The following is a 12,647-nucleotide window of genomic DNA, read 5'->3' as shown; positions in this document are numbered from 1 at the left end:
TTTTTATCCACTTGTCACCACTTAATAATGACATGATTCTTCTCTTCGGTACAAAGCATTTGAATCAGCTACTTTTTTTTTTAAACTTATCATTTGAATTTTATATTTTGGAGAAATTTTTTAGAAAAAATTCAGTCTATGTATATTTTTTTCTTTTAGACAACAACTTAACTAAAAAGCATCTCAGGGTTAGCAAGAGCATTTACATGGGAATCAAGTTTAACATCAATCTTGTCTAATGCCAAGCTGGAGATAATAACAGGCATGACCCAGTGGTTCCTCAAGTGGAGGCTGTGTGCTGCAGAAAGTATTTAGCTCCTGAAAACAGAGATGGACCTGGGTATGCTTGCAAGTGGACCCTACTACATTTCCTTATAAATTTCTCCACTAGAGAAAATCTTCACTCAGAACTACATCATTTTCCCCCTTTAAAAAAATCCAAACTGTGGCTAGTACTAAAATATCCTATCAAAGAATACAAAAAAAAAAACAAAAAAACAAAAAAAAAACCTTCCCAGTCTATGTGCTATGCTGTATGAAATTTCTACATTTGACAATCAACCTGTTACTGAGCTTGGCACTGTGCTGTTGTACTATTGGATGAAGATGCTCTTTTGAGTCAGGGTACAGAATCTCCAGGTGTGAAAAACTAGGTAGGACCAAGCAGTTCTGCAATGGGGTTCTAGGGCAGCCTGAATACTCTTGTTACAGTGGTTTTGTCATTTATTGTATGCTATAAATTTGCTACTCTTTATTTAATTTATTGTTCAGTAACATCCTATTATACTCCCAAGTGAACATCAATTACATGGTCACTCTATTCACTGATTGCCTGCTTCTCCCCACTTCTCTTTGAAGAGAATTTACTTTCCTGTTTTGTGTACCAGTATCTACTAAGCTCAATTGCTAAGGGTGAAAGTTCATATTCTCCCCTATCTACATTTGTTTTTATTAAAATTTGTATAAATTCTTTCACACAATAAATCGTAAATGATTGATAAAGCTTAAGTCCTATCCCTCCTGAATGTATGTATATATTAATAGAAAATGAACTTTTAAAGGTGGCTAAATGCATGTCATCTCTCATCATATAACTGTCAAGCATTATAAAGGGTTTGAGACTTTGTTGTACTTGCAAGCTAACTAGTTGGCTTTCCATAGTTTCCTGGATGCTGGCAGAAGATAAGAGACTTCTGGGTCAGAAATAGAGGACAATTTATTACTCAAAGCAATATTAGTAGCCAGATATTCATTGTTTCAATTCTCACAAAGTGTTTCAAAGAGGGCCAGGTGACACCTGCACATGCAGTGGGTTGTATTACAACAGGGGAATCCAGAACTCAGTTAACTGGAATCTATTATAATGGGCAGCAAGCATGTATACCCTTTGTTTTCAAGAGAGATGCTATATATTCCAAGACTGTTCACAAAACAAACATACTAGGTAAGATAATTGAGAATAAAGGCCAGGTGCAGTGGCTCATGCCTGTAATCCCAGCACTTTGGGAGGCTGAGGCAGGCGGATCACTTGAGCTCAGATGTTCAAAACCAGCCTGGGCCGGGCGCGGTGACTCACGCCTGTAATCTCAGCACTTTGGGAGGTCGAGGCAGGTGGATCACCTGAGGTTGGGAGTTCAAGACCAGCCTGACCAACATGGAGAAACCCCATCTCTACTAAAAATACAAAATTAGCCAGGGTGGTGGTGCATGCCTGTAATCCCAGCTACTCAGGAGGCTGAGGCAGGAGAATCGCTTGAACCCGGGAGGCGGAGGTTGCGGTGAGATGAGATCGCGCCACTGCACTCCAGCCTGGGCAACAAGAGCGAAACTCTGTCTCAAAAAACAAAACAAAAGAAAACAAAAAAACAAAACAAAACCAGCCTGGGCAATGTGGCAAAACCCTGTCTCTACCAAAAATACAAAAAATATTAGTTGGGCAAGGTGACATGTGCCTGTGTTCCTAGCCACTCAGGAGGCTGAGGCAGGAGGATCACCTGAGCTGGTGGCAGAGGTTGCAGTGTGGAGAGATTGTACCATTGCACTCCAGGCTGAGTGACAGTGAGACTCCATGCCCCTCTGCCCCCCACCACCCCCAACAAAGAGAATAAAGACATGTAGACACAAGAGAGATCCGTAGAGATTTTCCCCCAACAACAATTGCAGATCAATAAGAAGACTAGGAGACATCATTGTGGGAATTTGTTTTTGGCAAATTTAAAGTCATACTAAAGTCAAATGTCTACTTTGTTTATGCACAAGTTTGACTTGTTTTTAAAATTTTTCCAGAAAGTTAGTCTTCCTACTTTACGTATGTTTTTACAGTAAATATATAACTAAGATCTTATTTTTCCCTGACAATGAGAGTGATATTATCATACATGGTCATTATAGAAAATGCAGAGAAGTATAAAGAAAAATATAGAAATCACTTATAATTTCATTACTCAAGAGGTAATAGCTATTAAACTATTGGCTTTTAATGCCTCTGTACATGTATTTTTTATATACATAACTGAGATTATGTGATGTATTATGTAGTGTCTTGATAGTTTTGCTTTTTTACATACTAAAAACATTACTTCAAGTCGTGATTTTGAAATTTGAAAACATTACTTCAAGTCTCATTTAAGTTATGATTTAAAAAATAATTGCATAATATTCTATCACAAATATAACTATTTTAAAAACAATTTTTTCAGTGTTAGAAAATTTGCTATCAAATACTATTACGATGAATATTCTGGTACGTAAATGATTTTTAGTGCCTTTGGTTAGATTCCTATGAGAAGAATTATTGGGTTAAGTGTCTAATTTTATTTTAAGGTTCTTGATATTTATTGCCAGATCACTTTCAAGAAAGATGACATCAGTTATACACATGGCACAATATTTATGACCACGTTTTCCCCCAATATTTTCATCATAATTGAATATTTTAATTTAAAACATCTTTCAATAAGATATTTTTAAAAATACATTTTTTCAACTTGAGATTTCTTTGATTATTAGTAAGGAGAAAATATTTTCTTTTTTTTTTTTTTTTTGAGACGGAGTCTCGCTGTGTCGCCCAGGCTGGAGTGCAGTGGCCGGATCTCAGCTCACTGCAAGCTCTGCCTCCTGGGTTTTTATGCCATTCTCCTGCCTCAGCCTCCTGAGTAGCCGGGACTACAGGCGCCTGCCACCTCGCCCGGCTAGTTTTTTGTATTTTTTAGTAGAGACGGGGTTTCACCGTGTTAGCCAGGATGGTCTCGAACTCCTGACCTCGTGATCCGCCCGTCTCGGCCTCCCAAAGTGCTGGGATTACAGGCTTGAGCCACCGTGCCCGGCCAGGAGAAAAGATTTTCTTCTGTTAGTTGGTAACTTGTATTTGTTATTGTATAAAATATCTGTTCATGTTCTTTGCACAGCTTCTGGTAATGTTTTAGTATTTTTCTTAATAAGGGAAAGCTTTCCCAAAACCCTACATGTAACATTTTGTGTACTAGAATTTTGTGCACTATTTCTCCAATATATTATTTATTATTATGCTAATGTTATTTTTTGGTGTTTTGAACTTAAAAATTGACCAGGCATGGTGGCTCATGCCTGTAGTCCTAACAATTTGGGAGGCCAAGGTGGGAGGATCACTTGAGTTCAGGAGTTCAAAACCAGCCTGGGCAACATGGTGAGACCCCATCTCAAAAAAAATAAAAAATCTAGTAAAATAACTAACCATTATTCATATGCTTTCTTCTACTGCTTACGAATTCTGACCCGCCATGGTGGCAGGCGCCTGTATTCCCAGCTACTTGGGAGGCTGAGGCAGGAGAATCTCTTGAACCCGGGAGCCAGAGGTTGCAGTGGGCCGAGATTGCGCCATTGCACTCCAGCCTGGGTGACAAGAGCAAGAAAAAAAAAATTCTTGCCCACTCAGGGGTTAAATATTTACTAAATTTTTCACATATTTAATGTCTTTTTAATATTTAATTTTTAAAATCTATACTTCTAAGGGCACTTTGATAGCCAATGACACCAACAGTGAGTGAGCTCTACCTTGCTCAGTTGTTTGCGGCGGTTTCTTGGTCATGCACTAATATTATACATTGTAGGGTGTCTATAAAACCTAGTGTTTGAAGTATATTCTTGTTATCCCTCACAAATTTATTTAGTGAATGACAATCTTGTTTTGGATAAGGCTACATCTTTATGCTCATCTATTAAGGACTAGCATAGATATATTCAAAATACTTAATTTCATGTATTGATAGGAATAAATAAAATAACAATACTTATTGTAACTCCAACATACTTTCTGAAATCATAACAATATCTTCTGAAATGTAATCAACTATTTAAATGGCAAAACATATTATGATTTTTTTTTGGTCAGTTTCATGTTTAAACATTTTTAATATGTTGAATTTTGGGGAAGTAAAAAATCCCTATTCTTCTAGTGTAAAGTAACCTGCTTTAATATTCAGTTGCTACCTATTTAGAGAAGAAAATTGCTCTTCAAATAGCATAATGCATTTTTTTGTGTGTGATAGTGGCAAAGGTAGGGAGGATTTAAGAAACATTTTACACTCTTTGGCAGTGGTATTGATGGGGAGAAATAGAACAATAAGAAAGGATTGAACTCGTTACTTTTTTTTTTTTTCCTTCAGCCAGATAATAAAAGGCAAAGCCTGATTTCATGCAAAATCAATGGGGGTGAGTTATTTTGACAGAAATTTGCCATCCTTCACTGATCATGTGGTACTCTGGATAATAAATATTTTAAGTCAGTACATTACTGGTAATTTATTAGGCCATACGAAATAGTAAAAACAATACAAAAGTCTGGAGATGAAAATATCTGGTGAAACAGAAGGTCTATGTAAATGTTCAATATTGTCTAGAGTTTTACTATTAATATTATATATTAGTGGAAGAAAAGATGTTTACTAAGTAGAGATGTGCATTTTTATTTCTTTTTAAATTGTCTCCCTCATATTTTCCTACAAGGCTTATGCTTTTTTCTTCCAAAAGAAGAAACTCAGAAATACCTTTTTTTGTTATAAGTCTGGTTTGTAGTTTTATTTCTATTTCATTTCTATTTCCTTCCAAAGCTAGGTGATATATTCACATCTCTAAGTTCAGATGTTGTTCATGAGGATCAATGCAAAAATTACTTTCTAGGCTGAATGCAGAAATACTTGGGTCTATGAAACTCATTCTCAATAAATTCAAGTTATTATTTTCCAAAAAAATCCTAGTGGGACACCAACTATTGAAGCCAGTGTTGGAGGAACACAACGGCTTATGGGATGCTTGGAATATAAGAGTAGCATGTACTCTGACCTTGGGGAGCCTGTAGGGGTCTTCAGATAGATCTGTAAACATCACAAGGGATAGGTCTTTGAAACTAATACATTTCCAAAACATTTCGAGGGTGATGATGATTTAGATAATTCTCCTGCCATTTGGAGAATGAGTGGTACCATTGCAGTGGCTTTGTGGAGAGGTTGGGTCATGATCCTCATGTTGAGGAGTAAGTTGGGCGCTAGGTGCTCTGGAGAAAGCAGCTGTTCCATGTGGTTGAAACAGAGAGGCAGAGCAGAGGCGAGGTGACGAGCGGGACTGTAGACTCAGGTGGTCAGAGGCCCATCCTGACTCTGCCACTCAGCTTGAAATTGTGGAAGTCACTTTACCTCTCTCTATTTTAGTTTCTCATTTGTGAAGTGGGTAATACTTGCACCCATAAGCATTGTTCTGAGGATTAAATGAGCTCATCGTGCAATGGACATGTGCATTACATGTATGTAACGTGTATGTATGTAACAGGACATGTATATATAGTAGGCACAGTGACTGAGCAGACTAAGAACTTGATATAAATGTTGTGAAATAAATAAAATAAACTTCCTGGGAAAGTTATGAAGGCAGGAAAGGAAGAACCAGGCACATGAGGTCTCCAGAGACCTACCCGGGCCTTAAATGGAGAATTCTGTGTTGGGAAAAGTAGAAAAAAAAAATTAGTCCTTAGAAGACTGTTGGCTGCAATCAAAGTTTACATTCACTTGACAGAGTGATATAAAGCCTGCGATTATTGGAATGAAGTGACCTGTGTCTGAGTGTGGAGCGTGGGCAGGAAAGACAATGGGAAAGCTGAGGACAGCAAGAGGGAGAGCTGGGGAGGCCATTTCTTATTTCTGTCTTTACACCCCCGATTTGCTCATGTGTTTTTAGGACACCTCAGATTCCTTTTGAAAGTAGGAGATAAAATGCTTTTTTGTTAAGTAAAAAAAAGTCCAGGTAATAAATAAAATAAGAAAGTCCTGGGCAAAGGGATCATGGACTGAAGAGGAGGTGATTTAGGAACACCGAAGTAGCACTAATGCTCACGTTGCACACTGACCAAGTGTGGGGGTGCAGCACACACCTCATCTGCAGGTATTGGGCTCAAGGAAAGGAGTTATAGACAAATTCACCATAGCGGTAGATGAGCAGAGACTCTGAATACATCTGTGAAAACATTTTACTTTTCCTTTAAGTAGAGATGTTTTCAAACTGGTGGGTGATATAATGATATGAGATTAGATGGAAACAGAAAAGAGGAGAGGGGAGTACATGAAGAATTATTTTAATGTTGGGATGGCTTTGTCCACTGCAGCGAACATCCAGAGATGCAGTGACTACCATCTGCCACTGAAAAAGAACCGTCGATGGAAGTACTATTTTCAATGATAACTCCTGGTAGCAGTAAAAATATGTTTTTAAATTAAATTTGGAATTTTCCTCTTCAATGCTGCTTCTTCAAAGACAAATGAGCCTCTTACAGTATGTCTAGTTAAATAAAATAATGGATGTGAAAGGCTTTACAAAACATTAATGTGCTATATAAATGGAATGTGTTATCATTGTGTACTGTGTACTAAAAAACATGCAGTAAAACGATATTATTTTTGTGGACTAAATAGTCAAATATGGGCTGCATGACAGCACTGTGAAGTGAAGTCATAACTGATGAACGACTGTGCCCAGGGAGGGTTGATTTATGTGCGGATGCTAACCTGGAAGAATACCTTTGGTGTAATGTTAAAGGGTTTTTGTCTTGTATTCTTTCTTTGCCCTTTTCTCACTTAAATGTTTTCCAGTCAGTTAAAAGCATACTTATCAAATTTAATGATAAGGCTAGTATGGGGGAGGTAACTAACATATATCAACCTTAGAAAGTATACTGCTCTATGAATAAACCAAACTTCACATAGGCTAGTAACTTGCCCGAGACCACTCATTTAATAGTAGATGGTATTCTGTGAGTAACCTAAGACTAGTTACTTGCCCAGTAGAGTGGCAGAGAGCTGGAATTTGAAACTAGGCAACCTGAGTCTAGAGAATGTGCATCTAAACCACTTTGCTTAATTATTCATTCATTTGCTTAACAAACACAAAACGCTCACACTTACTCGAGAAACTGATCTAAGCATTATACAACTTACTCCTTGTAACAACCCTATAAGGTAGATACTATTATTATTTTCATTTCATTATGGCTTAGAAACTGAGGCACAAGGAAGTTAAATACTGTCCCTAAGGTCACATAGCTAGTAAGCAGATTGAAACATGGGCAGTTGGGCTGGGGTGTCCATTCCTCTGAGCACCATGTTATACCACCTCTGCTCTATGCTATGCTCCTTTCAATAATGTGCGCAGCTTCACACAGCCAGATCTGAGGTGATCCTGCCCTTTCCTTATACCCTAGGAACCAGGGAGTCTTTGAGGTTTCAAAGGAAGCAGTGAGCATGTATGATTCAGTTGATGCTCTTTTGACCTACCTTGGAGCATCCACGCCTGAAGGCATCTTTTGTGATGCCACCAATTCAATCCTAGACTCTTAAATCCTCATCTTTGGTTCTTACTGCCAGATAGCATTCCCTCCTGCATAAAATACATCCTTATTCTCATTACATCTCCCCATAAAACTTTCATAATTTGAAAATTGTAAAATGCATTCCTTTTTATGCAGACATTTAATCTATGGTTAAATGACAATTGAGCAATATATCCTCCTGCATACCCAAATACCATCCCAACTTGGCAATTTGAAAATAAATTGACGATCTTAAAATTGGCATAGGTTTTAAGGAAATAGAATATTCTCAACCGTAGACTTTAGAGGATGCTTATCTGTAAAACAAATTACAGGGCACACTTTGGCTTGATTAACACATTGCACTTAAGAGAGGTTTCAGATAGAACCACCAGCTTAGCAAATCTGATTTTAATTTGTCTGTGGACAAGACACTACGTTCCTTTCTTATGTGCATGGATGAAACCAGACCTTTCAACTTCTCAGCCTTTCAAACTCTCACTTTCAGAAACACTGAAGTTTAAAAAGTAAAGGTGTTGTTTTTGCTTCACACCCAAATGTCAGAGTTAGATTTTCTGATTTCTTTTGATTGGCTCCAGGTGATGTTAAGTGCAACGCAGAAAATTATCAAAATCAATCTATCTTCAAAGGCTTTCTTTGAAATTATAGGATCTGAATCAAAAGGTGAAATAACAGTATTTTTATTCAAAGTTCTCTTCCATGATTTTCATAGCTCTTGCTCTACTAAGGAGCAAGTAAAATTGGTAAAATAATTTTTTTCCCTCTTGAAAGGTGATTGTTAGGGCCTTAATATTTTCCATAGAAATCCAGTATTTCTTAAGCAATCTGACTCTTGCTTACTGGATTTTTAAAGGATTTAATTACCAACTTCAACACATCAGCAAAGTGACTCACATTACGTATTAACAGTAAATGTAGTACATGAATCATAGCCAAAGAATTCTGCTAACACTGGGAACCATAACACATAACCAACTATAGTCATTCAAAAGTTGAAGTATTAAAGCCTGTCACCAGAGAACTTCCAAGCACTGGAAGACCAATGGTCCTGATCAAAAGTCAAATCCAGTAGAAAACTGGCATATTCTAGAAAGCAAAACAACATCCAGAGTAATCAAAAATACAATGCTGAAGGTATTGGTTATGTCTTGCTACACAAAATGTGATCGGCAGACTAACAACATTGACTTTTACCCACAAGTTTATTAAAAATGCAGAATTCCATGCTACATCCCAGACCCTCTGAAGCAGAATCTAATTTTTAGCAGGATCTTCAGGTGATTCACGGGCACATTAAAGTTTGGAAAGCAGCACTTTAAAGTATTTTTGTTAACGGAATTATGTGAATAATTGCTGTTTTCCAAAAACAATGTCATACTCAGAGGTAATGGTCATCCTTATTTTACAATGGGGCTATCATCACAGTGGGAAAAAATTCTCATACTCTAGTGCTTGGGAAAGATAATAACTGATATAGAATTATTTTTCCTGAAGGAGCCAAAGCAGTTATAGGGGAAGGAATAGCAGCTCATCACTTTCAGTAACAACAAATGCCAGCTTGACCTGCATTGTTATTTCACCTTGCACTTCTCATCACATTATGCTGGTGGATTCTTTTCCTTCCTTTCTTATTTTTGAGTCAGAGAAAGAAACTGACCTAGAGGTTGCTGCAGGCATTTAGAAATATGGTTTTCTTTATCAGTTTCATTTGATCTGCTGCAGCAGGTCTTACCTGAGTGATTTTAAGAGTTTATCAATCATGTGACTGTTGAGATACCCAAGCCATGATGCAAGTACCTCTCCCATGACATGATAACTTGTGTTCATAATAAAATGAAACTGTGATAGGAGATGTGAAACAAATAGAAATCAGAGTGGTACCATGAAGGTACGAGGGAGAAGATGAGGGAGCCAGGACTAAGTGAGGAGAGCTGTATCCATAAGTCACCTGGAAGTTTGTGGAGCAAACAGATCATTAGGCAGCACTAGTGATAGGGAGAAAATGGCCATCAGTCACTCCCTGTTCTTTCTTTGCTGCCTAAAAGCACAGATAACACCACACATTTTATTCCCTTGAAGAATTCTGTCTTGGAGAAGGTTTATGGTGAATTTATCAGGAAAGAAGAAAAGAAGTGGCTGGTTTTTTGTTTTTGTTTTTGTTTTTGTTTTTTAGGCTTAGCATCAGTCTTTAATGCTGTCGTGAGGCATTGACAAGTCACACCCTTTGGTCTCATGTTGGCAGAGGCTACTTACAATGAGTCTAAAGGTCTGAGCGCAAGACTGGCCTCCAGGGAACAGATATTTGTTCCAACTCCCCCTCCCTCCCCAAGATTTCTTCGGAATTCCATTATGGCCCTTTATGGAGAGCAGTGGCTGCTAGGGACAGGTTTTATTTGAGTGTGCACCAACTATACATGGAATTATAAAAACATATTTACAGACGTTCCACAGTGCTCCTGCAACCAGAAGCAAAGACCCTTTTATGAAAAGGGATTATATCTAGGGCTGTGCAAAATTCAAAAGGATCAGATCCCTTTGAAAGAGTCCATAGTCCATGAAACAAAAAATTACCTGGGCCACTGGTAAGCCCCAGGTGTGCCAAGATTGCCTTACAGAAATGGAAAGACTGTGATCCACAAAGTGAGGACATTCAGCTTCACTAGAGCCAGAGGTCAGGAGGGCCCTTGCTGGGTCCAGGCTCCCAGACCCTCAAGGGAGAGGTAGCTGCACTTACTGGAGTCACTCACCGGAGGCTGGCTCCCTTGGTGCTGCTGGGACAAGAGGTATTGCTTGTGGGCGCCAGCCAGGCAGTTCTGCAGGAATAGTTTAGGTTCTCAATTTGAGATGGCCAAAGAGAAGACAGAATTCTTCAAGGGAAGAGCAAGACATGGGAGACAAATACAGAATAAACTAAGAAGTGATCAGAACAGAACCGGAGGAGTGTACAGGGTCTGGGAACCAAGACAGCAGGTCGACATTATCTACCAGCCAGAAGCAAAGGGACACAGAGGGATCAAGTCCAGCTGCTGGTCTGCCTCTCGCCCCTGAACAGGGACTGGAGTAGGAGGATGTGGGCCCATCCTGGGAGGGCTGCCAGACCCAGTGGGGCAGACTGGAATGCCTTTTCATACTGTTCCCACCACCTGATGCCCTATCGCTTGAAAAACCACTTAAGTCTAGTGTATGACTTTGAAAGATTGTAATATATGCTCTGGAAAACATTCAGTAGTACAAAAGCCCTCCCTGGGTGCTTGCATCCTCTCATGGTCCATAACTGGTAGAAAGGTCCAGAAATCCTTGAGCTCTGGAAAGGTCCCAGGTCAGTCCTTGGGGAGCTAAGGTAGCTATATTGGAAGAATCTGCTCAAGTACGGTTCTTGATATCTGGGGAATTCTTTCAGGGAAGATCACTTCCAATTCAATAATGAGGTCCCCACGTTTCTCTGGCGTTTTGGGGAGGCAGAGGCCTTCTCCAGGAACTTTTCGCAGTGTGCCAGGCCTGATGACATCTTTGAATACGATGGGTATGGTCCTGCCGTCCAGAGTGGGGACGTTCACTGTGCAGCCACACAGAGTCTCCCGGAGGCGGATCCTGGAAGGATAAATCACATCAGAGCCATCTCTCTTAAAGATATTGTGTGGTTTGTCCTTTAAAACAAACACGATCTCAGCTGGAATGTTGTTGGAGGTTTAGTCTCCTTCCTTGGGGAAGGTGATTTTGGTTCCTTCTTTCCACCCCTTCTTCACTTGGATGGTCAAGATTTTGCCTTCGTTTTGAATGCTCTTTTCGTCGGGGTTTAGCCGCTTGTGGGGGATTTTCATCTTTTTGTGACAACCACTGTAGATCTCTTCAAGGGAGACTCGAAGGTCGTGGGTGACTGGGGGATCTTGCTTCTTTCGGGTGGGCTCTTGGACAGGGCGGGAGCGGCCAAAGTTCATGCTAGTGAAGCCACCCATGCCCATAGGGAACCCAGAGAATGGGTCAGCAATGTCCATGCCTTCCTCCTCGTTCCGCTGCCCAAAAAAGGTATCGAAGGGATTTCTGCCACCGAAGAACTCAGCAAACATGGCATGAGGGTCTCCATGGAATGTGTAGCTGAAAGAGGTATCATTGGCACCGCCGTCGCTACCGCCACTGGGGCCGCTGCCCTTTAGGCCTTCCTCCCCGTAGTGGTCAAGATCTGGCACTTGCGCGGGTCTCTCAGCAAGTCGTAGGCCTCGGCGATCTCCTTGAACTTCTCCTCGGCGCCGGGTTCCTTGTTCTTGTCCGGGTGGTAGCGCAGCGTCTGGCGGCTGTAGGCCCGCTTGACCTCCTCGTCCGAGGCGCCTTGGGCCAGGCCCAGCGTCTGGTAATAGTCTTTGCCAGTGGCCCCGGCCTGCGGCCCGCCCAGCCTCTGTCGCCGTCCCCCGGCTCCGCCGCCGCCTGGTCCCGGACTCTGTATACTCATCCGGCCAGCAGTGGCTGTTATACAAAGAGATCACATTCCTTCTTTAATGGTTAATGGTAGTTATAGGAACAGAGGAGTGCAGTTGGCTTTTTAACCTGAGTTCTCATTTTAGCTGTGACTGGAGAGAACTGCAGTTTCAAAGCCCTGGGTGAGAATGTCCATAGCGACAATGTCACTAATGCTATAGTCAAATCAGCTGTAACACCATTGCAATCACTTCTTGTCCTGCTTGCAGAGGTTAACATTATAGCTGGGACTTCAGAGGAATCACAGTTAACTTTGATAGTTGTACATGTTGAATATTATGATTGTCAGGGTCAAACTAACTTGCAGCTGTGTAAGCTAAAC

General features: G+C 40.1%; 1 pseudogene; it reads right to left on the bottom strand.

Moving 5' to 3' along the window:
• Nucleotides 1-11,196: 11,196 nt before the first annotated feature.
• LOC126932312 (dnaJ homolog subfamily B member 1-like) lies at nt 11,197-12,299 on the bottom strand (annotated as a pseudogene).
• Nucleotides 12,300-12,647: the final 348 nt, after the last annotated feature.

Source organism: Macaca thibetana, chromosome 12, assembly GCF_024542745.1.
Source record: "Macaca thibetana thibetana isolate TM-01 chromosome 12, ASM2454274v1, whole genome shotgun sequence".
Lineage (NCBI taxonomy): Eukaryota > Metazoa > Chordata > Mammalia > Primates > Cercopithecidae > Macaca > Macaca thibetana.
The sequence above is the reverse complement of the archived record's forward strand: the minus strand, read 5'-3'. Positions and strand labels throughout refer to the sequence as shown.